Source organism: Astatotilapia calliptera, chromosome 3, assembly GCF_964374335.1.
Source record: "Astatotilapia calliptera chromosome 3, fAstCal68.1, whole genome shotgun sequence".
Lineage (NCBI taxonomy): Eukaryota > Metazoa > Chordata > Actinopteri > Cichliformes > Cichlidae > Astatotilapia > Astatotilapia calliptera.
In genome coordinates this window covers 22,683,759-22,708,475 of record NC_137424.1, presented here as the reverse complement: position 1 = coordinate 22,708,475, position 24,717 = coordinate 22,683,759, and the positions used below count along the sequence as shown (strand labels likewise).

Genomic DNA, 24,717 nt, shown 5'->3' with positions numbered 1-24,717 from the left:
ACACCACACCAGGGCATTAGTTGCTATTGAGGCCAATTACACCACACCAGGGTCTGTGACTCTTGCTCAGGCCACTTACACCACACCAGGGCCTGTGGCACTGGCTGAGGCCACTTACACCACACCAGGGCCTGTGGCTGCTGGCTGAGGCCACTTACACCACACCAGGGCCTGTGGCTGCTGGCTGAGGTCACTTACACCACACCAGGGCCTGTGGCTGCTGGCTGAGGGCACTTACACCACACCAGTGCCTGTGGCTTCTGGCTGAGGCCACTTACACCACACCAGGGCCTGTGGCTGCTGGCTCAGGCCACTTACACCACACCAGGGCCTGTGGCTGCTGGCTGAGGCCACTTACACCACACCAGGGCCTGTGGCTGCTGGCTGAGGCCACTTACACCACACCAGTGCCTGTGGCTGCTGGCTGAGGCCACTTACACCACACCAGGGCATTAGTTGCTATTGAGGCCCCTTACACCACACCAGGGCCTGTGGCACTGGCTGAGGCCACTTACACCACACCAGGGCCTGTGGCTGCTGGCTGAGGCCACCTACACCACACCAGGGCATTAGTTGCTATTGAGGCCAATTACACCACACCAGGGTCTGTGGCTCTTGCTCAGGCCACTTACACCACACCAGGGCCTGTGGCACTGGCTGAGGCCACTTACACTACACCAGGGCCTGTGGCTCTGGCTGAGGCCACTTACACCACACCAGGGCCTGTGGCTGCTGGCTGAGGCCACTTACACCACACCAGGGCCTGTGGCTGCTGGCTGAGGCCACTTACACCACACCAGGGCCTGTGGCTGCTGGCTGAGGCCACTTACACCACACCAGGGCCTGTGGCTGCTGGCTGAGGCCACTTACACCACACCAGGGCCTGTGGCTGCTGGCTGAGGCCACTTACACCACACCAGGGCCTGTGGCTCTTGCTCAGGCCACTCACATCACACCAGGCCCTGCGCTTCTGGCCGAGGCCATCTTCACCAAACCAGGCCCTGTGCTCCTAGCTGTGGCCATGTACAACACACCAGGCCCTGTGCTGGTTCCTGAGGCCATCTTCAACAATCCAGGGCCTGTGCTGTTAGATAAATGCTAAACTGAGCCTTTGGGTTAGGGTATTATGCAAACATGCAGGTATGGTTAAAGGATTGTCTTCGTAACTTCAGGTACTTGCCACCTAATCAGTTGAATCCATAAATTGAGACATTGTGCTGGGGCCAGCAGCTTACGGCCATACCACCCTGAGCATGCCCGACCTCGTCTGATCTCGGAAGCTAAGCAGGGCTGGGCTTGGTTAGTACTTGGATGGGAGACTACCTGGGAATACCTGGTGCTGTAAGCCTTTCATTTTCATGTCATTGAACCGCTTTTGATCCAGAGAAGGGGTGTATTAAAAGACCAAAAGCAGCTGCCCATTAATGAGGGCACATTAACGACATTGATTTTGGCTCTTTTCCAATGTCTTGTGCTGCTAGCTGATGCCACCTACACCACACCAGGGCCTGAGTGACCGGCTGGGGCCACTTACACCACATCAGGGCCTGTGGCTGCTGGCTGAGGCCACCTACACCACACCAGGGCATTAGTTGCTATTGAGGCCAATTACACCACACCAGGGTCTGTGACTCTTGCTCAGGCCACTTACACCACACCAGGGCCTGTGGCACTGGCTGAGGCCACTTACACCACACCAGGGCCTGTGGCTGCTGGCTGAGGCCACTTACACCACACCAGGGCCTGTGGCTGCTGGCTGAGGTCACTTACACCACACCAGGGCCTGTGGCTGCTGGCTGAGGGCAATTACACCACACCAGTGCCTGTGGCTTCTGGCTGAGGCCACTTACACCACACCAGGGCCTGTGGCTGCTGGCTCAGGCCACTTACACCACACCAGGGCCTGTGGCTGCTGGCTGAGGCCACTTACACCACACCAGGGCCTGTGGCTGCTGGCTGAGGCCACTTACACCACACCAGTGCCTGTGGCTGCTGGCTGAGGCCACTTACACCACACCAGGGCATTAGTTGCTATTGAGGCCCCTTACACCACACCAGGGCCTGTGGCACTGGCTGAGGCCACTTACACCACACCAGGGCCTGTGGCTGCTGGCTGAGGCCACCTACACCACACCAGGGCATTAGTTGCTATTGAGGCCAATTACACCACACCAGGGTCTGTGGCTCTTGCTCAGGCCACTTACACCCCACCAGGGCCTGTGGCACTGGTTGAGGCCACTTACACTATACCAGGGCCTGTGGCTCTGGCTGAGGCCACTTACACCACACCAGGGCCTGTGGCTGCTGGCTGAGGCCACTTACACCACACCAGGGCCTGTGGCTGCTGGCTGAGGCCACTTACACCACACCATGGCCTGTGGCTGCTGGCTGAGGCCACTTACACCACACCAGGGCCTGTGGCTGCTGGCTGAGGCCACTTACACCACACCAGTGCCTGTGGCTCTTGGTCAGGCCACTTACACCACACCAGGGCCTGTGGCTGCTGGCTGAGGCCACTTACACCACACCAGGGCCTATGGCTGCTGGCTGAGGGCACTTACACCACACCAGTGCCTGTGGCTGTTGGCTGAGGCCACTTACACCACACCAGGGCATTAGTTGCTATTGAGGCCCCTTACACCACACCAGGGCCTGTGGCACTGGCTGAGGCCACTTACACCACACCAGGGCCTGTGGCTGCTGGCTGAGGCCACCTACACCAGACCAGGGCATTAGTTGCTATTGAGGCCAATTACACCACACCAGGGTCGGTGGCTCTTGCTCAGGCCACTTACACCACACCAGGGCCTGTGGCACTGGCTGAAGTCACTTACACCACACCAGGGCCTGTGGCTGCTGGCTGAGGCCACTTACACCACACCAGTGCCTGTGGCTTCTGGCTGAGGCCACTTACACCACACCACGGCCTTATTTGCTTCTGAGGCCACTTACACCACACCAGGGCCTGTGGCTCTGGATGAGGCCACTTACACCACACCAGGGCCTTAGTTGCTATTGAGGCCAATTACACCACACCAGGGCCTGTGGCTCTTGCTCAGGCCACTTACACCACACCAGGGCCTGTGGCTGCTGGCTGAGGCCACTTACACCACACCAGTGCCTGTGGCTTCTGGCTGAGGCGACTTACACCACACCAAGGCCTGTGGCTGCTGGCTGAGGCCACTTACACCACACCAGGGTCTGTGGCTCTTGCTCAGGCCACTTACACCACACCAGGGCCTGTGGCTCCTGGCTGAGGCCACATACACCACAATACGGCCTTATTTGCTTCTGAGGCCACTTACACCACACCAGGGCCTGTGGCTGCTGGCTGAGGCCACTTACACCACACCAGGGCATTAGTTGCTATTGAGGCCAATTACACCACACGAGGGTCTGTGGCTCTTGCTCAGGCCACTTACACCACACCAGGGCCTGTGGCACTGGCTGAGGCCACTTACACCACACCAGGGCCTGTGGCTGCTGGCTGAGGCCACCTACACCACACCAGGGCATTAGTTGCTATTGAGGCCAATTACACCACACCAGGGTCTGTGACTCTTGCTCAGGCCACTTACACCACACCAGTGCCTGTGGCACTGGCTGAGGCCACTTACACCACACCAGGGCCTGTGGCTGCTGGTTGAGGCCACTTACACCACACCAGGGCCTGTGGCTGCTGGCTGAGGTCACTTACACCACACCAGGGCCTGTGGCTGCTGGCTGAGGGCACTTACACCACACCAGTGCCTGTGGCTTCTGGCTGAGGCCACTTACACCACACCAGGGCCTGTGGCTCTTGCTTGGGCCACTTACACCACACCAGGGCCTGTGGCTGCTGGCTGAGGCCACTTACACCACACCAGGGCCTGTGGCTGCTGGCTGAGGCCACTTACACCACACCAGGGCCTGTGGCTGCTTGTTGAGGGCACTTACACCACACCAGTGCCTGTGGCTGCTGGCTGAGGCCACTTACACCACACCAGGGCATTAGTTGCTATTGAGGCCCCTTACACCACACCAGGGCCTGTGGCACTGGCTGAGGCCACTTACACCACACCAGGGCCTGTGGCTGCTGGCTGAGGCCACTTACACCACACCAGGGCCTTAGTTGCTATTGAGGCCAATTACACCACACCAGGGCCTGTGGCTGCTGGCTGAGGCCACTTACACCACACCAGGGCCTGTGGCTGCTGGCTGAGGCCACTTACACCACACAAGGGCCTGTGGCTGCTGGCTGAGGCCACCTACACCACACCAGGGCCTGTGGCTTCTGGCTGAGGCCACTTACACCACACCAGGGCCTGTGGCTCTTGCTCAGGCCACTCATATCACACCAGACCCTGTGCTTCTGGCCGAGGCCATCTTCACCAAACCTGGCCCTGTGCTGCTTGCTGTGGCCATGTACAACACACCAGGCCCTGTGCTGGTTCCTGAGGCCATCTTCAACAATCCAGGGCCTGTGCTGTTAGATAAATGCTAAACTGAGCCTTTGGGTTAGGGTATTATGCAAAAATGCAGGTATGGTTAAAGGATTGTCTTCGTAACTTCAGGTACTTGCCACCTAATCAGTTGAATCCATAAATTGAGACATTGTGCTGGGGCCAGCAGCTTACGGCCATACCACCCTGAGCACGCCCGACCTCGTCTGATCTCGGAAGCTAAGCAGGGCTGGGCTTGGTTAGTACTTGGATGGGAGACCGCCTGGGAATACCTGGTGCTGTAAGCATTTCATTTTCATGTCACTGAACCACTTTTGATCCAGAGAAGGGGTGTATTAAAAGACCAAAAGCAGCTGCCCATTAATGAGGGCACATTAACGACATTGCTTTTGGCTGTTTTCCAATGTCTTGTGCTGCTAGCTGATGCCACCTACACCACACCAGGGCCTGAGTGACCGGCTGGGGCCACTTACACCACATCAGGGCCTGTGGCTGCTGGCTGAGGCCACTTACACCACACCAGGGCCTGTGGCTGTTGGCTGAGGTCACTTACACCACACCAGGGCCTGTGGCTGCTGGCTGAGGCCACCTACACCACACCAGGGCCTTAGTTGCTATTGAGGCCAATTACACCACACCAGGGTCTGTGGCTCTTGCTCAAGCCACTTACACCACACCAGGGCCTGTGGCTGCTGGCTGAGGCCACTTACACCACACCAGGGCATTAGTTGCTATTGAGGCCACTGACACCACACCAGGGCCTGTGGCTGCTGGCTGAGGCCACCTACACCACACCAGGGCATTAGTTGCTATTGAGGCCAATTACACCACACCAGGGTCTTTGGCTCTTGCTCAGGCCACTTACACCACACCAGGGCCTGTGGCAGTGGCTGAGGCCACTTACACCACACCAGGGCCTGTGGCTCTGGCTGAGGCCACTTACACCACACCAGGGCCTGTGGCTGCTGGCTGAGGCCACTTACACCACACCAGGGCCTGTGGCTGCTGGCTGAGGCCACTTACACCACACCAGGGCCTGTGGCTGCTGGCTGAGGCCACTTACACCACACCAGTGCCTGTGGCTTCTGGCTGAGGCCACTTACACCACACCAGGGCCTGTGGCTCTTGCTCAGGCCACTCACATCACACCAGGCCCTGCGCTTCTGGCCGAGGCCATCTTCACCAAACCAGGCCCTGTGCTGCTAGCTGTGGCCATGTACAACACACCAGGCCCTGTGCTGGTTCCTGAGGCCATCTTCAACAATCCATGGCCTGTGCTGTTAGATAAATGCTAAACTGAGCCTTTGGGTTAGGGTATTATGCAAACATGCAGGTATGGTTAAAGGATTGTCTTCGTAACTTCAGGTACTTGCCACCTAATCAGTTGAATCCATAAATTGAGACATTGTGCTGGGGCCAGCAGCTTACGGCCATACCACCCTGAGCACGCCCGACCTCGTCTGATCTCGGAAGCTAAGCAGGGCTGGGCTTGGTTTGTACTTGGATGGGAGACTACCTGGTGCTGTAAGCCTTTCATTTTCATGTCATTGAACCGCTTTTGATCCAGAGAAGGGGTGTATTAAAAGACCAAAAGCAGCTGCCCATTAATGATGGCACATTAACGACATTGCTTTTGGCTGTTTTACAATGTCTTGTGCTGCTAGCTGATGCCACCTACACCACACCAGGGCCTGAGTGACCGGCTGGGGCCACTTACACCACATCAGGGCCTGTGGCTGCTGGCTGAGGCCACTTACACCACACCAGGGCCTGTGGCTGCTGGCTGAGGCCACTTACACCACACCAGGGCATTAGTTGCTATTGAGGCCAATTACACCACACCAGGGTCTGTGGCTCTTGCTCAGGCCACTTACACCACACCAGGGCCTGTGGCACTGGCTGAGGCCACTTACACCGCACCAGGGCCTGTGGCTGCTGGCTGAGGCCACCTACACCACACCAGGGCATTAGTTGCTATTGAGGCCAATTACACCACACCAGGGTCTGTGACTCTTGCTCAGGCCACTTACACCACACCAGGGCCTGTGGCACTGGCTGAGGCCACTTACACCACACCAGGGCCTGTGGCTGCTGGCTGAGGCCACTTACACCACACCAGGGCCTGTGGCTGCTGGCTGAGGTCACTTACACCACACCAGGGCCTGTGGCTGCTGGCTGAGGGCACTTACACCACACCAGTGCCTGTGGCTTCTGGCTGAGGCCACTTACACCACACCAGGGCCTGTGGCTCTTGCTCAGGCCACTTACACCACACCAGGGCCTGTGCTGCTGGCTGAGGCCACTTACACCACACCAGGGCCTGTGGCTGCTGGCTGAGGCCACTTACACCACACCAGGGCCTGTGGCTGCTGGCTGAGGGCACTTACACCACACCAGTGCCTGTGGCTGCTGGCTGAGGCCACTTACACCACACCAGGGCATTAGTTGCTATTGAGGCCCCTTACACCACACCAGGGCCTGTGGCACTGGCTGAGGCCACTTACACCACACCAGGGCCTGTGGCTGCTGGCTGAGGCCACCTACACCACACCAGGGCATTAGTTGCTATTGAGGCCAATTACACCACACCAGGGTCTGTGGCTCTTGCTCAGGCCACTTACACCACACCAGGGCCTGTGGCACTGGCTGAGGCCACTTACACTACACCAGGGCCTGTGGCTCTTGCTGAGGCCACTTACACCACACCAGGGCCTGTGGCTGCTGGCTGAGGCCACTTACACCACACCAGGGCCTGTGGCTGCTGGCTGAGGCCACTTACACCACACCAGGGCCTGTGGCTGCTGGCTGAGGCCACTTACACCACACCAGGGTCTGTGGCTCTTGCTCAGGCCACTTACACCACACCAGGGCCTGTGGCACTGGCTGAGGCCACTTACACCGCACCAGGGCCTGTGGCTCTGGCTGAGGCCACTTACACCACACCAGGGCCTGTGGCTGCTGGCTGAGGCCACTTACACCACACCAGGGCCTGTGGCTGCTGGCTGAGGCCACTTACACCACACCAGTGCCTGTGGCTTCTGGCTGAGGCCACTTACACCACACCAGGGCCTGTGGCTCTTGCTCAGGCCACTCACATCACACCAGGCCCTGCGCTTCTGGCCGAGGCCATCTTCACCAAACCAGGCCCTGTGCTGCTAGCTGTGGCCATGTACAACACACCAGGCCCTGTGCTGGTTCCTGAGGCCATCTTCAACAATCCAGGGCCTGTGCTGTTAGATAAATGCTAAACTGAGCCTTTGGGTTAGGGTATTATGCAAACATGCAGGTATGGTTAAAGGATTGTCTTCGTAACTTCAGGTACTTGCCACCTAATCAGTTGAATCCATAAATTGAGACATTGTGCTGGGGCCAGCAGCTTACGGCCATACCACCCTGAGCACGCCCGACCTCGTCTGATCTCGGAAGCTAAGCAGGGCTGGGCTTGGTTAGTACTTGGATGGGAGACCGCCTGGGAATACCTGGTGCTGTAAGCCTTTCATTTTCATGCCATTGAACCGCTTTTGATCCAGAGAAGGGGTGTATTAAAAGACCAAAAGCAGCTGCCCATTAATGAGGGCACATTAACGACATTGCTTTTGGCTGTTTTCCAATGTCTTGTGCTGCTAGCTGATGCCACCTACACCACACCAGGGCCTGAGTGACCAGCTGGGGCCACGTACACCACATCAGGGCCTGTGGCTGCTGGCTGAGGCCACTTACACCACACCAGGGCCTGTGGCTGCTGGCTGAGGCCACTTACACCACACCAGGGCCTGTGGCTGCTGGCTGAGGCCACCTACACCACACCAGGGCCTTAGTTGCTATTGAGGCCAATTACACCACAACAGGGTCTGTGGCTCTTGCTCAGGCCACTTACACCACACCAGGGCCTGTGGCACTGGCTGAGGCCACTTACACCACACCAGGACCTGTGGCTCTGGCTCAGGCCACTTACACCACACCAGGGCCTGTGGCTGCTGGCTGAGGCCACTTACACCACACCAGGGCCTGTGGCTGCTGGCTGAGGCCACTTACACCACACCAGGGCCTGTGGCTGCTGGCTGAGGCCACTTACACCACACCAGGGCCTGTGGCTGCTGGCTGAGGCCACTTACACCACACCAGGGCCTGTGGCACTGGCTGAGGCCACTTACACCACACCAGGACCTGTGGCTCTGGCTGAGGCCACTTACACCACACCCGGACCTGTGGCTCTGGCTGAGGCCACTTACACCACACCAGGGCCTGTGGCTGCTGGCTGAGGCCACTTACACCACACCAGGGCATTAGTTGCTATTGAGGCCACTTACACCACACCAGGGCCTGTGGCTGCTGGCTGAGGCCACTTACACCACACCAGGGCATTAGTTGCTATTGAGGCCAATTACACCACACCAGGGTCTTTGGCTCTTGCTCAGGCCACTTACACCACACCAGGGCCTGTGGCACTGGCTGAGGCCACTTACACCACACCAGGGCCTGTGGCTCTGGCTGAGGCCACTTACACCACACCAGGGCCTGTGGCTGCTGGCTGAGGCCACTTACACCACACCAGTGCCTGTGGCTTCTGGCTGAGGCCACTTACACCACACCAGGGCCTGTGGCTCTTGCTCAGGCCACTCACATCACACCAGGCCCTGCGCTTCTGGCCGAGGCCATCTTCACCAAACCAGGCCCTGTGCTGCTAGCTGTGGCCATGTACAACACACCAGGCCCTGTGCTGGTTCCTGAGGCCATCTTCAACAATCCATGGCCTGTGCTGTTAGATAAATGCTAAACTGAGCCTTTGGGTTAGGGTATTATGCAAACATGCAGGTATGGTTAAAGGATTGTCTTCGTAACTTCAGGTACTTGCCACCTAATCAGTTGAATCCATAAATTGAGACATTGTGCTGGGGCCAGCAGCTTACGGCCATACCACCCTGAGCACGCCCGACCTCGTCTGATCTCGGAAGCTAAGCAGGGCTGGGCTTGGTTAGTACTTGGATGGGAGACTACCTGGGAATACCTGGTGCTGTAAGCCTTTCATTTTCATGTCATTGAACCGCTTTTGATCCAGAGAAGGGGTGTATTAAAAGACCAAAAGCAGCTGCCCATTAATGAGGGCACATTAACGACATTGCTTTTGGCTGTTTTCCAATGTCTTGTGCTGCTAGCTGATGCCACCGACACCACACCAGGGCCTGAGTGACCGGCTGGGGCCACTTACACCACATCAGGGCCTGTGGCTGCTGGCTGAGGCCACTTACACCACACCAGGGCCTGTGGCTGCTGGCTGAGGCCACTTACACCACACCAGGGCATTAGTTGCTATTGAGGCCAATTACACCACACCAGGGTCTGTGGCTCTTGCTCAGGCCACTTACACCACACCAGGGCCTGTGGCACTGGCTGAGGCCACTTACACCACACCAGGGCCTGTGGCTGCTGGCTGAGGCCACCTACACCACACCAGGGCATTAGTTGCTATTGAGGCCAATTACACCACACCAGGGTCTGTGACTCTTGCTCAGGCCACTTACACCACACCAGGGCCTGTGGCACTGGCTGAGGCCACTTACACCACACCAGGGCCTGTGGCTGCTGGCTGAGGCCACTTACACCACACCAGGGCCTGTGGCTGCTGGCTGAGGTCACTTACACCACACCAGGGCCTGTGGCTGCTGGCTGAGGGCACTTACACCACACCAGTGCCTGTGGCTTCTGGCTGAGGCCACTTACACCACACCAGGGCCTGTGGCTCTTGCTCAGGCCACTTACACCACACCAAGGCCTGTGGCTGCTGGCTGAGGCCACTTACACCACACCAGGGCCTGTGGCTCTTGCTCAGGCCACTTACACCACACCAGGGCCTGTGGCACTGGCTGAGGCCACTTACACCACACCAGGGCCTGTGGCTGCTGGCTGAGGCCACCTACACCACACCAGGGCATTAGTTGCTATTGAGGCCAATTACACCACACCAGGGTCTGTGACTCTTGCTCAGGCCACTTACACCACACCAGGGCCTGTGGCACTGGCTGAGGCCACTTACACCACACCAGGGCCTGTGGCTGCTGGCTGAGGCCACTTACACCACACCAGGGCCTGTGGCTGCTGGCTGAGGTCACTTACACCACACCAGGGCCTGTGGCTGCTGGCTGAGGGCACTTACACCACACCAGTGCCTGTGGCTTCTGGCTGAGGCCACTTACACCACACCAGGGCCTGTGGCTGCTGGCTCAGGCCACTTACACCACACCAGGGCCTGTGGCTGCTGGCTGAGGCCACTTACACCACACCAGGGCCTGTGGCTGCTGGCTGAGGCCACTTACACCACACCAGTGCCTGTGGCTGCTGGCTGAGGCCACTTACACCACACCAGGGCATTAGTTGCTATTGAGGCCCCTTACACCACACCAGGGCCTGTGGCACTGGCTGAGGCCACTTACACCACACCAGGGCCTGTGGCTGCTGGCTGAGGCCACATACACCACAACAGGGCATTAGTTGCTATTGAGGCCAATTACACCACACCAGGGTCTGTGGCTCTTGCTCAGGCCACTTACACCACACCAGGGCCTGTGGCTGCTGGCTGAGGCCACTTACACCACACCAGGGCCTGTGGCTGCTGGCTGAGGCCACTTACACCACACCAGGGCATTAGTTGCTATTGAGGCCACTTACACCACACCAGGGCCTGTGGCTGCTGGCTGAGGCCACTTACACCACACCAGGGCATAAGTTGCTATTGAGGCCAATTACACCACACCAGGGTCTTTGGCTCTTGCTCAGGCCACTTACACCACACCAGGGCCTGTGGCACTGGCTGAGGTCACTTACACCACACCAGTGCCTGTGGCTGCTGGCTGAGGGCACTTACACCACACCAGTGCCTGTGGCTTCTGGCTGAGGCCACTTACACCACACCAGGGCCTGTGGCTGCTGGCTCAGGCCACTTACACCACACCAGGGCCTGTGGCTGCTGGCTGAGGCCACTTACACCACACCAGGGCCTGTGGCTGCTGGCTGAGGCCACTTACACCACACCAGTGCCTGTGGCTGCTGGCTGAGGCCACTTACACCACACCAGGGCATTAGTTGCTATTGAGGCCCCTTACACCACACCAGGGCCTGTGGCACTGGCTGAGGCCACTTACACCACACCAGGGCCTGTGGCTGCTGGCTGAGGCCACATACACCACAACAGGGCATTAGTTGCAATTGAGGCCAATTACACCACACCAGGGTCTGTGGCTTTTGCTCAGGCCACTTACACCACACCAGGGCCTGTGGCACTGGCTGAGGCCACTTACACTACACCAGGGCCTGTGGCTCTGGCTGAGGCCACTTACACCACACCAGGGCCTGTGGCTGCTGGCTGAGGCCACTTACACCACACCAGGGCCTGTGGCTGCTGGCTGTGGCCACTTACACCACACCAGGGCCTGTGGCTGCTGGCTGAGGCCACTTACACCACACCAGGGCCTGTGGCTGCTGGCTGAGGCCACTTACACCACACCAGGGCCTGTGGCTCTTGCTCAGGCCACTCACATCACACCAGGCCCTGCGCTTCTGGCCGAGGCCATCTTCACCAAACCAGGCCCTGTGCTGCTAGCTGTGGCCATGTACAACACACCAGGCCCTGTGCTGGTTCCTGAGGCCATCTTCAACAATCCAGGGCCTGTGCTGTTAGATAAATGCTAAACTGAGCCTTTGGGTTAGGGTATTATGCAAACATGCAGGTATGGTTAAAGGATTGTCTTCGTAACTTCAGGTACTTGCCACCTAATCAGTTGAATCCATAAATTGAGACATTGTGCTGGGGCCAGCAGCTTACGGCCATACCACCCTGAGCATGCCCGACCTCGTCTGATCTCGGAAGCTAAGCAGGGCTGGGCTTGGTTAGTACTTGGATGGGAGACTACCTGGGAATACCTGGTGCTGTAAGCCTTTCATTTTCATGTCATTGAACCGCTTTTGATCCAGAGAAGGGGTGTATTAAAAGACCAAAAGCAGCTGCCCATTAATGAGGGCACATTAACGACATTGATTTTGGCTCTTTTCCAATGTCTTGTGCTGCTAGCTGATGCCACCTACACCACACCAGGGCCTGAGTGACCGGCTGGGGCCACTTACACCACATCAGGGCCTGTGGCTGCTGGCTGAGGCCACTTACACCACACCAGGGCCTGTGGCTGCTGGCTGAGGGCACTTACACCACACCAGTGCCTGTGGCTTCTGGCTGAGGCCACTTACACCACACCAGGGCCTGTGGCTCTTGCTCAGGCCACTTACACCACACCAGGGCCTGTGGCACTGGCTGAGGCCACTTACACCACACCAGGGCCTGTGGCTGCTGGCTGAGGCCACCTACACCACACCAGGGCATTAGTTGCTATTGAGGCCAATTACACCACACCAGGGTCTGTGACTCTTGCTCAGGCCACTTACACCACACCAGGGCCTGTGGCACTGGCTGAGGCCACTTACACCACACCAGGGCCTGTGGCTGCTGGCTGAGGCCACTTACACCACACCAGGGCCTGTGGCTGCTGGCTGAGGTCACTTACACCACACCAGGGCCTGTGGCTGCTGGCTGAGGGCACTTACACCACACCAGTGCCTGTGGCTGCTGGCTGAGGCCACTTACACCACACCAGGGCATTAGTTGCTATTGAGGCCACTTACACCACACCAGGGTCTGTGGCTCTTGCTCAGGCCACTTACACCCCACCAGGGCCTGTGGCACTGGTTGAGGCCACTTACACTATACCAGGGCCTGTGGCTCTGGCTGAGGCCACTTACACCACACCAGGGCCTGTGGCTGCTGGCTGAGGCCACTTACACCACACCAGGGCCTGTGGCTGCTGGCTGAGGCCACTTACACCACACCAGGGCCTGTGGCTGCTGGCTGAGGCCACTTACACCACACCAGGGCCTGTGGCTGCTGGCTGAGGCCACTTACACCACACCAGTGCCTGTGGCTTCTGGCTGAGGCCACTTACACCACACCAGGGCCTGTGGCTCTTGCTCAGGCCAGTCACATCACACCAGGCCCTGCGCTTCTCGCCGAGGCCATCTTCACCAAACCAGGCCCTGTGCTTCTTGCTGTGGCCATGTACAACACACCAGGCCCTGTGCTGGTTCCTGAGGCCATCTTCAACAATCCAGGGCCTGTGCTGTTAGATAAATGCTAAACTGAGCCTTTGGGTTAGGGTATTATGCAAACATGCAGGTATGGTTAAAGGATTGTCTTCGTAACTTCAGGTACTTGCCACCTAATCAGTTGAATCCATAAATTGAGACATTGTGCTGGGGCCAGCAGCTTACGGCCATACCACCCTGAGCACGCCCGACCTCGTCTAATCTCGGAAGCTAAGCAGGGCTGGGCTTGGTTAGTACTTGGATGGGAGACTGCCTGGGAATACCTGGTGCTATAAGCCTTTCATTTTCATGTCATTGAACCGCTTTTGATCCAGAGAAGGGGTGTATTAAAAGACCAAAAGCAGCTGCCCATTAATGAGGGCACATTAACGACATTGCTTTTGGCTGTTTTCCAATGTCTTGTGCTGCTAGCTGATGCCACCTACACCACACCAGGGCCTGAGTGACCGGCTGGGGCCACTTACACCACATCAGGGCCTGTGGCTGCTGGATGAGGCCACTTACACCACACCAGGGCCTGTGGCTGCGGGCTGAGGCCACTTACACCACACCAGGGCATTAGTTGCTATTGAGGCCAATTACACCACACCAGGGTCTGTGGCTCTTGCTCAGGCCACTTACACCACACCAGGGCCTGGGGCTGCTGGCTGAGGCCACTTACACCACACCAGGGCCTGTGGCTGCTGGCTGAGGCCACCTACACCACACCAGGGCATTAGTTGCTATTGAGGCCAATTACACCACACCAGGGTCTGTGACTCTTGCTCAGGCCACTTACACCACACCAGGGCCTGTGGCACTGGCTGAGGCCACTTACACCACACCAGGGCCTGTGGCTGCTGGCTGAGGCCACTTACACCACACCATGGCCTGTGGCTGCTGGCTGAGGCCACTTACACCACACCAGGGCCTGTGGCTGCTGGCTGAGGCCACTTACACCACACCAGGGCCTGTGGCTGCTGGCTGAGGGCACTTACACCACACCAGTGCCTGTGGCTCTTGCTCAGGCCACTTACACCACACCAGGGCCTGTGGCTGCTGGCTGAGGCCACTTACACCACACCAGGGCCTATGGCTGCTGGCTGAGGGCACTTACACCACACCAGTGCCTGTGGCTGTTGGCTGAGGCCACTTACACCACACCAGGGCATTAGTTGCTATTGAGGCCCCTTACACCACACCAGGGCCTGTGGCACTGGCTGAGGCCACTTACACCACACCAGGGCCTGTGGCTGCTGGCTGAGGCCACCTACACCAGACCAGGGCATTAGTTGCTATTGAGGCCAATTACACCACACCAGGGTCGGTGGCTCTTGCTCAGGCCACTTACACCACACCAGGGCCTGTGGCACTGGCTGAGGCCACTTACACCGCACCAGGGCCTGTGGCTGCTGGCTGAGGCCACCTACACCACACCAGGGCATTAGTTGCTATTGAGGCCAATTACACCACACCAGGGTCTGTGACTCTTGCTCAGGCCACTTACACCACACCAGGGCCTGTGGCACTGGCTGAGGCCACTTACACCACACCAGGGCCTGTGGCTGCTGGCTGAGGCCACTTACACCACACCAGGGCCTGTGGCTGCTGGCTGAGGTCACTTACACCACACCAGGGCCTGTGGCTGCTGGCTGAGGGCACTTACACCACACCAGTGCCTGTGGCTTCTGGCTGAGGCCACTTACACCACACCAGGGCCTGTGGCTCTTGCTCAGGCCACTTACACCACACCAGGGCCTGTGCTGCTGGCTGAGGCCACTTACACCACACCAGGGCCTGTGGCTGCTGGCTGAGGCCACTTACACCACACCAGGGCCTGTGGCTGCTGGCTGAGGGCACTTACACCACACCAGTGCCTGTGGCTGCTGGCTGAGGCCACTTACACCACACCAGGGCATTAGTTGCTATTGAGGCCCCTTACACCACACCAGGTGCCTGTGGCTACTGGCTGAGGCCACCTACACCACACCAGGGCCTTAGTTGCTATTGAGGCCAATTACACCACACCAGGGTCTGTGGCTCTTGCTCAGGCCACTTACACCACACCAGGGCCTGTGGCACTGGCTGAGGCCACTTACACCACACCAGGACCTGTGGCTCTGGCTGAGGCCACTTACACCACACCAGGGCCTGTGGCTGCTGGCTGAGGCCACTTACACCACACCAGGGCCTGTGGCTGCTGGCTGAGGCCACTTACACCACACCAGGGCCTGTGGCTGCTGGCTGAGGCCACTTACACCACACCAGGGCCTGTGGCTGCTGGCTGAGGCCACTTACACCACACCAGGGCCTGTGGCACTGGCTGAGGCCACTTACACCACACCAGGACCTGTGGCTCTGGCTGAGGCCACTTACACCACACCAGGACCTGTGGCTCTGGCTGAGGTCACTTACACCACACCAGGGCCTGTGGCTGCTGGCTGAGGCCACTTACACCACACCAGGGCATTAGTTGCTATTGAGGCCACTTACACCACACCAGGGCCTGTGGCTGCTGGCTGAGGCCACCTACACCACACCAGGGCATTAGTTGCTATTGAGGCCAATTACACCACACCAGGGTCTGTGGCTCTTGCTCAGGCCACTTACACCACACCAGGGCCTGTGGCACTGGCTGAGGCCACTTACACCACACCAGGACCTGTGGCTCTGGCTGAGGCCACTTACACCACACCAGGGCCTGTGGCTGCTGGCTGAGGCCACTTACACCACACCAGGGCCTGTGGCTGCTGGCTGAGGCCACTTACACCACACCAGGGCCTGTGGCTGCTGGCTGAGGCCACTTACACCACACCAGTGCCTGTGGCTTCTGGCTCAGGCCACTCACATCACACCAGGCCCTGTGCTGCTAGCTGTGGCCATGTACAACACACCAGGCCCTGTGCTGGTTCCTGAGGCCATCTTCAACAATCCAGGGCCTGTGCTGTTAGATAAATGCTAAACTGAGCCTTTGGGTTAGGGTATTATGCAAACATGCAGGTATGGTTAAAGGATTGTCTTCGTAACTTCAGGTACTTGCCACCTAATCAGTTGAATCCATAAATTGAGACATTGTGCTGGGGCCAGCAGCTTACGGCCATACCACCCTGAGCACGCCCGACCTCGTCTGATCTCGGAAGCTAAGCAGGGCTGGGCTTGGTTAGTACTTGGATGGGAGACTACCTGGGAATACCTGGTGCTGTAAGCCTTTCATTTTCATGTCATTGAACCGCTTTTGATCCAGAGAAGGGGTGTATTAAAAGACCAAAAGCAGCTGCCCATTAATGAGGGCACATTAACGACATTGCTTTTGGCTGTTTTCCAATGTCTTGTGCTGCTAGCTGATGCCACCTACACCACACCAGGGCCTGAGTGACCGGCTGGGGCCACTTACACCACATCAGGGCCTGTGGCTGCTGGCTGAGGCCACTTACACCACACCAGGGCCTGTGGCTGCTGGCTGAGGCCACTTACACCACACCAGGGCATTAGTTGCTATTGAGGCCAATTACACCACACCAGGGTCTGTGGCACTGGCTGAGGCCACTTACACCACACCAGGGCCTGTGGCTGCTGGCTGAGGCCACTTACACCACACCAGGGCCTGTGGCTGCTGGCTGAGGTCACTTACACCACACCAGGGCATTAGTTGCTATTGAGGCCCCTTACACCACACCAGTGCCTGTGGCTTCTGGCTGAGGCCACTTACACCACACCAGGGCCTGTGGCTCTTGCTCAGGCCACTTACACCACACCAGGGCCTGTGGCTGCTGGCTGAGGCCACTTACACCACACCAGGGCCTGTGGCTGCTGGCTGAGGCCACTTACACCACACCAGGGCATAAGTTGCTATTGAGGCCAATTACACCACACCAGGGTCTTTGGCTCTTGCTCAGGCCACTTACACCACACCAGGGCCTGTGGCACTGGCTGAGGCCACTTACACCACACCAGGGCCTGTGGCTCTGGCTGAGGCCACTTACACCACACCAGGGCCTGTGGCTGCTGGCTGAGGCCACTTACACCACACCAGTGCCTGTGGCTTCTGGCTGAGGCCACTTACACCACACCAGGGCCTGTGGCTCTTGCTCAGGCCACTCACATCACACCAGGCCCTGCGCTTCTGGCCGAGGCCATCTTCACCAAACCAGGCCCTGTGCTGCTAGCTGTGGCCATGTACAACACACCAGGCCCTGTGCTGGTTCCTGAGGCCATCTTCAACAATCCATGGCCTGTGCTGTTAGATAAATGCTAAACTGAGCCTTTGGGTTAGGGTATTATGCAAACATGCAGGTATGGTTAAAGGATTGTCTTCGTAACTTCAGGTACTTGCCACCTAATCAGTTGAATCCATAAATTGAGACATTGTGCTGGGGCCAGCAGCTTACGGCCATACCACCCTGAGCACGCCCGACCTCGTCTGATCTCGGAAGCTAAGCAGGGCTGGGCTTGGTTAGTACTTGGATGGGAGACTACCTGGGAATACCTGGTGCTGTAAGCCTTTCATTTTCATGTCATTGAACCGCTTTTGATCCAGAGAAGGGGTGTATTAAAAGACCAAAAGCAGCTGCCCATTAATGAGGGCACATTAACGACATTGCTTTTGGCTGTTTTCCAATGTCTTGTGCTGCTAGCTGATGCCACCGACACCACACCAGGGCCTGAGTGACCGGCTGGGGCCACTTACACCACATCAGGGCCTGTGGCTGCTGGCTGAGGCCACTTACACCACACCAGGGCCTGTGGCTGCTGGCTGAGGCCACTTACACCACACCAGGGCATTAGTTGCTATTGAGGCCAATTACACCACACCAGGGTCTGTGGCTCTTGCTCAGGCCACTTACACCACACCAGGGCCTGTGGCACTGGCTGAGGCCACTTACACCACACCAGGGCCTGTGGCTGCTGGCTGAGGCCACCTACACCACACCAGGGCATTAGTTGCTATTGAGGCCAATTACACCACACCAGGGTCTGTGACTCTTGCTCAGGCCACTTACACCACACCAGGGCCTGTGGCACTGGCTGAGGCCACTTACACCACACCAGGGCCTGTGGCTGCTGGCTGAGGCCACTTACACCACACCAGGGCCTGTGGCTGCTGGCTGAGGTCACTTACACCACACCAGGGCCTGTGGCTGCTGGCTGAGGGCACTTACACCACACCAGTGCCTGTGGCTTCTGGCTGAGGCCACTTACACCACACCAGGGCCTGTGGCTCTTGCTCAGGCCACTTACACCACACCAAGGCCTGTGGCTGCTGGCTGAGGCCACTTACACCACACCAGGGCCTGTGGCTCTTGCTCAGGCCACTTACACCACACCAGGGCCTGTGGCACTGGCTGAGGCCACTTACACCACACCAGGGCCTGTGGCTGCTGGCTGAGGCCACCTACACCACACCAGGGCATTAGTTGCTATTGAGGCCAATTACACCACACCAGGGTCTGTGACTCTTGCTCAGGCCACTTACACCACACCAGGGCCTGTGGCACTGGCTGAGGCCACTTACACCACACCAGGGCCTGTGGCTGCTGGCTGAGGCCACTTACACAACACCAGGGCCTGTGGCTGCTGGCTGAGGTCACTTACACCACACCAGGGCCTGTGGCTGCTGGCTGAGGGCACTTACACCACACCAGTGCCTGTGGCTTCTGGCTGAGGCCACTTACACCACACCAGGGCCTGTGGCTGCTGGCTCAGGCCACTTACACCACACCAGGGCCTGTGGCTGCTGGCTGAGGCCACTTACACCACACCAGGGCCTGTGGCTGCTGGCTGAGGCCACTTACACCACACCAGTGCCTGTGGCTGCTGGCTGAGGCCACTTACACCACACCAGGGCATTAGTTGCTATTGAGGCCCCTTACACCACACCAGGGCCTGTGGCACTGGCTGAGGCCACTTACACCACACCAGGGCCTGTGGCTGCTGGCTGAGGCCACATACACCACAACAGGGCATTAGTTGCTATTGAGGCCAATTACACCACACCAGGGTCTGTGGCTCTTGCTCAGGCCACTTACACCACACCAGGGCCTGTGGCTGCTGGCTGAGGCCACTTACACCACACCAGGGCCTGTGGCTGCTGGCTGAGGCCACTTACACCACACCAGGGCATTAGTTGCTATTGAGGCCACTTACACCACACCAGGGCCTGTGGCTGCTGGCTGAGGCCACTTACACCACACCAGGGCATAAGTTGCTATTGAGGCCAATTACACCACACCAGGGTCTTTGGCTCTTGCTCAGGCCACTTACACCACACCAGGGCCTGTGGCACTGGCTGAGGTCACTTACACCACACCAGTGCCTGTGGCTGCTGGCTGAGGGCACTTACACCACACCAGTGCCTGTGGCTTCTGGCTGAGGCCACTTACACCACACCAGGGCCTGTGGCTGCTGGCTCAGGCCACTTACACCACACCAGGGCCTGTGGCTGCTGGCTGAGGCCACTTACACCACACCAGGGCCTGTGGCTGCTGGCTGAGGCCACTTACACCACACCAGTGCCTGTGGCTGCTGGCTGAGGCCACTTACACCACACCAGGGCATTAGTTGCTATTGAGGCCCCTTACACCACACCAGGGCCTGTGGCACTGGCTGAGGCCACTTACACCACACCAGGGCCTGTGGCTGCTGGCTGAGGCCACATACACCACAACAGGGCATTAGTTGCAATTGAGGCCAATTACACCACACCAGGGTCTGTGGCTTTTGCTCAGGCCACTTACACCACACCAGGGCCTGTGGCACTGGCTGAGGCCACTTACACTACACCAGGGCCTGTGGCTCTGGCTGAGGCCACTTACACCACACCAGGGCCTGTGGCTGCTGGCTGAGGCCACTTACACCACACCAGGGCCTGTGGCTGCTGGCTGTGGCCACTTACACCACACCAGGGCCTGTGGCTGCTGGCTGAGGCCACTTACACCACACCAGGGCCTGTGGCTGCTGGCTGAGGCCACTTACACCACACCAGTGCCTGTGGCTTCTGGCTGAGGCCACTTACACCACACCAGGGCCTGTGGCTCTTGCTCAGGCCACTCACATCACACCAGGCCCTGCGCTTCTGGCCGAGGCCATCTTCACCAAACCAGGCCCTGTGCTGCTAGCTGTGGCCATGTACAACACACCAGGCCCTGTGCTGGTTCCTGAGGCCATCTTCAACAATCCAGGGCCTGTGCTGTTAGATAAATGCTAAACTGAGCCTTTGGGTTAGGGTATTATGCAAACATGCAGGTATGGTTAAAGGATTGTCTTCGTAACTTCAGGTACTTGCCACCTAATCAGTTGAATCCATAAATTGAGACATTGTGCTGGGGCCAGCAGCTTACGGCCATACCACCCTGAGCATGCCCGACCTCGTCTGATCTCGGAAGCTAAGCAGGGCTGGGCTTGGTTAGTACTTGGATGGGAGACTACCTGGGAATACCTGGTGCTGTAAGCCTTTCTTTTTCATGTCATTGAACCGCTTTTGATCCAGAGAAGGGGTGTATTAAAAGACCAAAAGCAGCTGCCCATTAATGAGGGCACATTAACGACATTGATTTTGGCTCTTTTCCAATGTCTTGTGCTGCTAGCTGATGCCACCTACACCACACCAGGGCCTGAGTGACAGGCTGGGGCCACTTACACCACATCAGGGCCTGTGGCTGCTGGCTGAGGCCACCTACACCACACCAGGGCATTAGTTGCTATTGAGGCCAATTACACCACACCAGGGTCTGTGACTCTTGCTCAGGCCACTTACACCACACCAGGGCCTGTGGCACTGGCTGAGGCCACTTACACCACACCAGGGCCTGTGGCTGCTGGCTGAGGCCACTTACACCACACCAGGGCCTGTGGCTGCTGGCTGAGGTCACTTACACCACACCAGGGCCTGTGGCTGCTGGCTGAGGGCACTTACACCACACCAGTGCCTGTGGCTTCTGGCTGAGGCCACTTACACCACACCAGAGCCTGTGGCTCTTGCTCAGGCCACTTACACCACACCAGGGCCTGTGGCTGCTGGCTGAGGCCACTTACACCACACCAGGGCCTGTGGCTCTTGCTCAGGCCACTTACACCACACCAGGGCCTGTGGCACTGGCTGAGGCCACTTAAACCACACCAGGGCCTGTGGCTGCTGGCTGAGGCCACCTACACCACACCAGGGCATTAGTTGCTATTGAGGCCAATTACACCACACCAGGGTCTGTGACTCTTGCTCAGGCCACTTACACCACACCAGGGCCTGTGGCACTGGCTGAGGCCACTTACACCACACCAGGGCCTGTGGCTGCTGGCTGAGGCCACTTACACCACACCAGGGCCTGTGGCTGCTGGCTGAGGTCACTTACACCACACCAGGGCCTGTGGCTGCTGGCTGAGGGCACTTACACCACACCAGTGCCTGTGGCTTCTGGCTGAGGCCACTTACACCACACCAGGGCCTGTGGCTGCTGGCTCAGGCCACTTACACCACACCAGGGCCTGTGGCTGCTGGCTGAGGCCACTTACACCACACCAGGGCCTGTGGCTGCTGGCTGAGGCCACTTACACCACACCAGTGCCTGTGGCTGCTGGCTGAGGCCACTTACACCACACCAGGGCATTAGTTGCTATTGAGGCCCCTTACACCACACCAGGGCCTGTGGCACTGGCTGAGGCCACTTACACCACACCAGGGCCTGTGGCTGCTGGCTGAGGCCACCTACACCACACCAGGGCATTAGTTGCTATTGAGGCCAATTACACCACACCAGGGTCTGTGGCTCTTGCTCAGGCCACTTACACCACACCAGGGCCTGTGGCACTGGCTGAGGCCACTTACACTACACCAGGGCCTGTGGCTCTGGCTGAGGCCACTTACACCACACCAGGGCCTGTGGCTGCTGGCTGAGGCCACTTACACCACACCAGGGCCTGTGGCTGCTGGCTGAGGCCACTTACACCACACCAGGGCCTGTGGCTGCTGGCTGAGGCCACTTACACCACACCAGGGCCTGTGGCTGCTGGCTGAGGCCACTTACACCACACCAGGGCCTGTGGCTGCTGGCTGAGGCCACTTACACCACACCAGGGCCTGTGGCTCTTGCTCAGGCCACTCACATCACACCAGGCCCTGCGCTTCTGGCCGAGGCCATCTTCACCAAACCAGGCCCTGTGCTCCTAGCTGTGGCCATGTACAACACACCAGGCCCTGTGCTGGTTCCTGAGGCCATCTTCAACAATCCAGGGCCTGTGCTGTTAGATAAATGCTAAACTGAGCCTTTGGGTTAGGGTATTATGCAAACATGCAGGTATGGTTAAAGGATTGTCTTCGTAACTTCAGGTACTTGCCACCTAATCAGTTGAATCCATAAATTGAGACATTGTGCTGGGGCCAGCAGCTTACGGCCATACCACCCTGAGCATGCCCGACCTCGTCTGATCTCGGAAGCTAAGCAGGGCTGGGCTTGGTTAGTACTTGGATGGGAGACTACCTGGGAATACCTGGTGCTGTAAGCCTTTCATTTTCATGTCATTGAACCGCTTTTGATCCAGAGAAGGGGTGTATTAAAAGACCAAAAGCAGCTGCCCATTAATGAGGGCACATTAACGACATTGATTTTGGCTCTTTTCCAATGTCTTGTGCTGCTAGCTGATGCCACCTACACCACACCAGGGCCTGAGTGACCGGCTGGGGCCACTTACACCACATCAGGGCCTGTGGCTGCTGGCTGAGGCCACCTACACCACACCAGGGCATTAGTTGCTATTGAGGCCAATTACACCACACCAGGGTCTGTGACTCTTGCTCAGGCCACTTACACCACACCAGGGCCTGTGGCACTGGCTGAGGCCACTTACACCACACCAGGGCCTGTGGCTGCTGGCTGAGGCCACTTACACCACACCAGGGCCTGTGGCTGCTGGCTGAGGTCACTTACACCACACCAGGGCCTGTGGCTGCTGGCTGAGGGCAATTACACCACACCAGTGCCTGTGGCTTCTGGCTGAGGCCACTTACACCACACCAGGGCCTGTGGCTGCTGGCTCAGGCCACTTACACCACACCAGGGCCTGTGGCTGCTGGCTGAGGCCACTTACACCACACCAGGGCCTGTGGCTGCTGGCTGAGGCCACTTACACCACACCAGTGCCTGTGGCTGCTGGCTGAGGCCACTTACACCACACCAGGGCATTAGTTGCTATTGAGGCCCCTTACACCACACCAGGGCCTGTGGCACTGGCTGAGGCCACTTACACCACACCAGGGCCTGTGGCTGCTGGCTGAGGCCACCTACACCACACCAGGGCATTAGTTGCTATTGAGGCCAATTACACCACACCAGGGTCTGTGGCTCTTGCTCAGGCCACTTACACCCCACCAGGGCCTGTGGCACTGGTTGAGGCCACTTACACTATACCAGGGCCTGTGGCTCTGGCTGAGGCCACTTACACCACACCAGGGCCTGTGGCTGCTGGCTGAGGCCACTTACACCACACCAGGGCCTGTGGCTGCTGGCTGAGGCCACTTACACCACACCATGGCCTGTGGCTGCTGGCTGAGGCCACTTACACCACACCAGGGCCTGTGGCTGCTGGCTGAGGCCACTTACACCACACCAGTGCCTGTGGCTCTTGGTCAGGCCACTTACACCACACCAGGGCCTGTGGCTGCTGGCTGAGGCCACTTACACCACACCAGGGCCTATGGCTGCTGGCTGAGGGCACTTACACCACACCAGTGCCTGTGGCTGTTGGCTGAGGCCACTTACACCACACCAGGGCATTAGTTGCTATTGAGGCCCCTTACACCACACCAGGGCCTGTGGCACTGGCTGAGGCCACTTACACCACACCAGGGCCTGTGGCTGCTGGCTGAGGCCACCTACACCAGACCAGGGCATTAGTTGCTATTGAGGCCAATTACACCACACCAGGGTCGGTGGCTCTTGCTCAGGCCACTTACACCACACCAGGGCCTGTGGCACTGGCTGAAGTCACTTACACCACACCAGGGCCTGTGGCTGCTGGCTGAGGCCACTTACACCACACCAGTGCCTGTGGCTTCTGGCTGAGGCCACTTACACCACACCACGGCCTTATTTGCTTCTGAGGCCACTTACACCACACCAGGGCCTGTGGCTCTGGATGAGGCCACTTACACCACACCAGG

General features: G+C 58.5%; 9 non-coding genes and 2 pseudogenes across 9 annotated transcripts; all 11 read left to right on the top strand.

The window, feature by feature from the left end:
- The first annotated feature begins 1,229 nt into the window (after nt 1-1,229).
- Nucleotides 1,230-1,348, top strand: LOC145426670 (5S ribosomal RNA). Its single transcript, XR_013907381.1, has one exon. It is a non-coding gene; the product is annotated as a 5S ribosomal RNA (ribosomal RNA).
- Nucleotides 1,349-4,610: 3,262 nt separating this feature from the next.
- On the top strand, nt 4,611-4,729 carry LOC145427813 (5S ribosomal RNA). The gene has a single exon (XR_013908355.1). It is a non-coding gene; the product is annotated as a 5S ribosomal RNA (ribosomal RNA).
- Nucleotides 4,730-5,864: 1,135 nt separating this feature from the next.
- LOC145427462 (5S ribosomal RNA) lies at nt 5,865-5,973 on the top strand (annotated as a pseudogene).
- A 1,844-nt stretch (nt 5,974-7,817) lies between these two features.
- On the top strand, nt 7,818-7,936 carry LOC145427520 (5S ribosomal RNA). Its single transcript, XR_013908062.1, has one exon. It is a non-coding gene; the product is annotated as a 5S ribosomal RNA (ribosomal RNA).
- Nucleotides 7,937-9,346: 1,410 nt separating this feature from the next.
- LOC145427544 (5S ribosomal RNA) lies at nt 9,347-9,465 on the top strand. Its single transcript, XR_013908086.1, has one exon. It is a non-coding gene; the product is annotated as a 5S ribosomal RNA (ribosomal RNA).
- Nucleotides 9,466-12,255: 2,790 nt separating this feature from the next.
- Nucleotides 12,256-12,374, top strand: LOC145426669 (5S ribosomal RNA). The gene has a single exon (XR_013907380.1). It is a non-coding gene; the product is annotated as a 5S ribosomal RNA (ribosomal RNA).
- Nucleotides 12,375-13,748: 1,374 nt separating this feature from the next.
- On the top strand, nt 13,749-13,867 carry LOC145427301 (5S ribosomal RNA; annotated as a pseudogene).
- Nucleotides 13,868-16,657: 2,790 nt separating this feature from the next.
- On the top strand, nt 16,658-16,776 carry LOC145427543 (5S ribosomal RNA). Its single transcript, XR_013908085.1, has one exon. It is a non-coding gene; the product is annotated as a 5S ribosomal RNA (ribosomal RNA).
- A 1,174-nt stretch (nt 16,777-17,950) lies between these two features.
- Nucleotides 17,951-18,069, top strand: LOC145427541 (5S ribosomal RNA). The gene has a single exon (XR_013908083.1). It is a non-coding gene; the product is annotated as a 5S ribosomal RNA (ribosomal RNA).
- A 2,830-nt stretch (nt 18,070-20,899) lies between these two features.
- On the top strand, nt 20,900-21,018 carry LOC145426668 (5S ribosomal RNA). The gene has a single exon (XR_013907379.1). It is a non-coding gene; the product is annotated as a 5S ribosomal RNA (ribosomal RNA).
- A 1,926-nt stretch (nt 21,019-22,944) lies between these two features.
- LOC145426666 (5S ribosomal RNA) lies at nt 22,945-23,063 on the top strand. Its single transcript, XR_013907377.1, has one exon. It is a non-coding gene; the product is annotated as a 5S ribosomal RNA (ribosomal RNA).
- Nucleotides 23,064-24,717: the final 1,654 nt, after the last annotated feature.